The sequence below is a fragment of the Numida meleagris genome, chromosome 1 (genome assembly GCF_002078875.1).
Source record: "Numida meleagris isolate 19003 breed g44 Domestic line chromosome 1, NumMel1.0, whole genome shotgun sequence".
NCBI classification, from domain to species: domain Eukaryota; kingdom Metazoa; phylum Chordata; class Aves; order Galliformes; family Numididae; genus Numida; species Numida meleagris.
Genome location: NC_034409.1, coordinates 75066712 through 75072229, shown reverse-complemented (window position 1 = coordinate 75072229; position 5518 = coordinate 75066712). Strand labels below are relative to the sequence as shown.

Below are 5518 nucleotides of genomic sequence, written 5' to 3'. Positions count from 1 at the left end.
TAAGTTTTTTATTTCTTGTATCTATCTTGTTAAGCGTGTGTGGGGAACAATTCTCTGGAATATGCATTTTTTTTCCCCTTCTTTCTACCATGTATGATGAATTTATGGGTCTTCTGTTTCAAAGATAGGGTCACTACTGACACTGGTTAGTTCAATCCTTATTTATTCTGAGTAGAGTAGGATAGGATAGGATAGGATAGAACGGAACAGTTCAGTTGGAAAGGACCTTCAAAGATCATCTAGCTCAACTTCCTGACCACCTCATAGCTATTAAAGAATATTAATGAGGGCATTGTCCAAATGCCCATTGAACACTGACAGGCATGGGGCATGACCCAACTCACTAGGAAGCCTGTTCCAGTGTTTTGACCACCCTCACATTAAATAAATCGTTCCTACAGTCCAGGCTGAGCCTTCCCTGTCACATTTTTGTGCTGTTCCTTTGTGTACTGCCATCTGTTGCCTGAAAGAAGAGCTGGCCACCTCCCTCTCTGCTTCTGCTGCTGAGGAGGTTATAGAGAGTCACAAGGAGGTTGCCTCTTGTCCTCCTCACCACCAGACTGGACAGCCCAAGCATCCTCACAGGACATGACTTCCAGACCTTTTACCAGCTTTGTTGCCCTCCTTTGCTCAAGTATCAAATATCTTAACGTTCTGTCTATATTGTAGAGGCACCCTCAATCCCTTTCTGATGATCTGCTATCCAACCATTCATCTCCTACTCTGTATCTGAATCTGGCATTACTCTTTCCCAGATGTAGAACTTGGCATCTTTATTGAACTTTATGCTATTAGTGAATGCACAGTGCTCCAATCTATCTGGATCCCTCTGTCCCTCAACAGCAGCAGCCCTCAGTCTAGTGTCATCAGCAAACATGCAGTCCTGCATCCAGATCATTGATACAAATGTTGAACAGGAGTGGACCTAGAACTGAGCCCTGGAAAACAGTGCTGCTGACTGTCCATGAGACAGATGTAGCCCCATACACTATAATCCTGTTGTCTGAAAGGCAGATATGTTACCCAGTGTGCAATAAGCTGGTCTCACACACATAGACAAGACATTCATTTATTGCAAAGTTGTGCAAATTTTGGGTGCTAGATGGTCTTTCACAAAGCTAGCACACTCCAGGATTTTCACAATGCTTTTTTATACATATTCTTATCACTTGATCACTACTCACTTATCCAGCCTACAAGACAGGGATAATCTCACTACCTGCAGGCTAGCTAGACTTGCTAATTAACTACATGTTTTTTCAAGATCCTTCTGTCTTCAAAGACAAGTTTAGTAGTGGCACTGTGATTGGGAGATCCTCCATTTAATCACTTCAGCAGTTTCAAGGGTGGTCAACCTGACAAAGATAAAAGTACATATTTGCTATTTCTAAGGATACACATACAGAGATGGGCTGCTCTAAGGACTTCTTCTCACAGCCTGTAGACATATCTGAGATTGCCTGGATGCAAGTGCAACACCTCGCACTTGGCTTTGTTGAACCTCATTAGGTTAATGTAGGCCACTTTTTGAGCCTGTCTAGATTCCTCTGGATGAAAACCCTTCCTTCTGTAGAGTCAACTGCACCGCTCAGCTTGGTGTCATCTGCCAACTTGTAGAGGATGCACTCAATCCCATTGTCACGGTATTATCTAAGGGTCTGCGTCCGTGACAAGGGGAACAGGCCCGAAAGAAAAAAAACGAGAAAAAAAAGGAAGGAAAGGAAAAAAAAACTGCCGGCGGTAAGGGCCAGCCCCCGGCGGTCCGGTGGCTAAAGCGGCAGAGAAGCCGCGGAGCCGCCACCTGGGAAGACAAAGGGAAAGAGGGAAAAAGAAAAAAAAAACAAAAAACAGCGGCACCAATCTGAGGAGGAACAACCAACTTTACTAAATATATCAAAATGAGGCTAGTAGAATTATATTAGAGAGTTTACAGGCTGAAAATCTTACACAGTAAACTGCAGGAGGACCACGTGCTTTCTCCGCCGGGCAGGAAGGAACAGACCCCGCATCTCCCACGCGGCTTCACCACCCCCTCTAACGCAAAGACCCCTGGGGAGTGCACCTCCTCCCCTCCCCCTCAGAGGGCCACACCAAAAAAGGTAGTTTGCAGTAATCAGGGAATTAACTCTTTAACTGCCCGTACCTTACATGATGTAATGATGTGGAATACCGACAACAAAAAATCACAAAACCATAACACCCATCATCTATGTCACTAATAAATATGTGACCATATATGTCACTAATAAAGATGTTAAAGAGTACCAGTCCCCAGGGACACGACTCATGACTAGCCTCTGCCTAGACATTGAGCTTTTGAGAACAATCCTCTGGCTATGACCATCCAACCAATTTATCCACAGAATTGTCTGGCCTTCAAATTCACATCTTTCCAACTTAGAGATAAGGATATGGTGTGGGATGATGTCAGAGGCCTTGCACAAGTCCAGATAGACAACACTGGTTGCCCTTCTTTTGTCCACTGAAGCCACCACTCCATTGTAGAAAGCCAGCAGATTGATCAGGCACAATATGCCCTTGATGAAACAATGCTGGTTATCTTGGGTCACCTCATTGTCTTACATGTGTCTTAGGGTGCACATACAAAGATTTGCACAAAGGCTAATTCTTACTGACAACAATCCTTTGAGCTCTACCACTGAGCCAGTTCATCACCCAGCACAGTGTGAACCTGTTCATCTCACAGTTGAAAAGCATGTGGGAAGTGCAGGAATGGAGGTCTGGCCTAGAAAAAAATGCATGAACTGTACATTGAATTTATTGTACTTTTCAAGGAGAGAAGGAAGAAAAAGCACTTTGAATATGTGCACAAGATCTCTGTCCTTTTTCTCAGTGTTTGCAGGTTCACTGGGATGTGGATGTTGAAAAGAAGCCTTGCTGCCTACTATGTGATCATGAAACACAAGTAGATATTCAAATTGTCAGCATCCATGACGACAGTGATGATCTTGCTCTTTATGTCACAAATAAAAAAATGAGAATCATTATGCTAATGTTCAAGGAAAATGCCAGATACAACAGAAGAATCTTCACTGCTGAATTCTTCATTCTCTGAGAGGCCTCCTGCAGCACCATATCGATTAACTTCATTCCTTCTCCGGTAGATGAGGCTACAAATGTTTCTTCCATTTTCTCCCAGCCTGCAGCCACAGGTGGATGTGGACAACATAAGCTTTGTTTTGAGTCTCCATCTCTTTTCTCTTCCTGCTTTCTAAACTCTAGACTTCATTTCACTCTCCCTGTGTGTACATTCTCTCTTTCATACCTGGCAGCTTTTTATTCACAGCCTTTCCCATTCTATTAGCTTCCCTTGTGCTTTTCTTGGATTTACTCTATTCAGTCTGCCCCTCAGTGCTCACCCCCTGTCCCCCATACTGTTCTCATTATTCCCAAGTGTGGTTCCTTGATGTGTGTGGATACAAGCTGTGTAAACCTCACTAAAACTTCTCTACCTTTGCCCTCTGGAGTGCATGCAATTGCTGCAGGGTAGTAAGTGATCCTCCAGGAAGGGGAGACCACCCTTCTTGCTATTTTACCAATGGAACTTATGTACAAAGGCAGTAGTAGAACCACTGACTGGAGTCTTGACATGTTATTCTGGCTCCTAACCTACAGATTAACTTGCCTTAATCTTGGACGTGCATTATCACTATAGACTTGCCTAGTAGTCACTGGACAATCTGACCCTGGTTACTTTCATCCCTGGCTTTACCTTTAACTGCCTCAAAATCATGGACTTGCCTAATGATCTATGTTCCTGACTGATCCTAAAAAACATCCCCAGGCCTGCCTTTCTTGCCTTGCTGAATAGACACTCATCTGCTGGCTTCTTGTCCCTTAGAAAGCAGCTGGAACTTGCTGAAAGTTAGATTGGGCCTTCTAGTGCCCTAAGCTGAATAATATGGAGATGGGCCTATGATCTCTCATGAAGGACCAATGTGGTCCTGGGCACTGATCTCTTCATCCCCTGTCCAGCACCCAGGATTTTGAGTGAGGCCTCCTGCACCCTCAGGATGCTTAGCCTCTTGTACTCCACAGAGATGGCTTGGACCTTCCTTTTAAAGCTCGCGGAGCTTCCAAAAATCATCATGGGCACCCTGATACACACACACACTAAGCCATATCCACTTCTCAGTTTCCTGTCTCTTTCCTGGCTCTTCATTCTTGTAAATTGCCCTGTGGCATCCTGCAGCAATTAGGTCCCTTCCAACCCCTATGATCCTGTGATTCTGTGACTACAGCCTGTCCATTCTGAATCCTTACTCTGTAAGGTGTGATGAGAGCCTGCTGAGAATGGAGGCTGCAGTCAGAGTCATGAGTGAACTAAGAAGCTTTAATGGTCCTGGCTTGCCTAAGCTTCTGCTTTCTCCCTCATCTTCTGTCTGGTTTAAACGTAGGGTGAGGCTGTGTTTGACCCTAGTTACTGTCACTGAATCTGAACCTGACAATGACTAAGATTTCAGCTTGAACTCAGATCTGCCCTATCATGATGGACTTGCCCGCCAATCTCTTCCCCAGGTCTGTACTAATGGCCCTGTTGCTGCTGCTCTGGGGCTGTGGGGACTGGGCCCTGGTGAGCAAGAGCTCTGTTCTGCAGGTATTATAACTCTTGGCTGGTGGCTTCCTGTTCCTTATGGAGCAGCTGGTCCCCACTGTCCCTTCATACCTCTTTTAATTCCTCTTCTGCTTTTGTCTTTGCAAAACCAAGCTTCTATATATCCTATCTCATCTGCTTTTCTTGGTCATCCTTTCCTTTCAGCACATCTTCTCACCTGCTGATGGACTGTTTCCCTCTTGCTGACTCTCCTTGGCTGCGTGAATCATGGTCTCGCTTCTCAGTGGTATGAAGGCATTAGAGAAGACTAGGCAGGAAGTGACCAGGAATATAGCCACCACATAAATGGTAAACCCCAAGGAAACCATCAGAGTTGGATTAATCCTCACTCAAATCTCTTTTCCAACTCAAGATACTTCTGTTCTTTACTCGTTTCAGCTATAATGGAGTCAGAATTTCCCTAGCAACATGGTCTTACATTGTGACATCAGAGGGCTCTTCTGACATACAAAGTTGTCATATTCTTTTAGGCTGAAACACTGTGGACTTCACCCCATAGTTAGCTAAAACATCCTGAAGCACAAAAAAGAGTGTGAAAGCTTTTGGGAATAAGCAAGAGTATATCTTTACTCAAAGTCAGAAAGTGAAAATATGAAATGGGTCTGTGATAACAAAAAAGAGTGATAACAAAAGAAGATCACCTAATGTGAAAGATCATGCTTAATCCCGATAATTTCTGTAGCCACACCTCACAAGTAGTGCCCAAAGTAACTCTGAAATTGGAAAAAAATATTTTATAAGGCTGATGCAATTGAAAGGGAAATGAAGATGTAATGTACCACTTCTGTGCTTAACTAATAATTCATATTTTGTGCTGCTTGGTACTCTGTGTGGAGAATAATAAATTATATACTTTTTAAAAGCACTAGAATTGTAAGAAAG

General features: G+C 43.8%; 1 long non-coding RNA gene across 1 annotated transcript; it reads right to left on the bottom strand.

Annotated features, from left to right (window-relative positions):
* On the bottom strand, window positions 2762–5059 carry LOC110392459. Its single transcript, XR_002434390.1, has 2 exons — window positions 4794–5059; window positions 2762–3161 (listed from the first exon to the last, which is right to left on the bottom strand). It is a non-coding gene; the product is annotated as an uncharacterized LOC110392459 (long non-coding RNA).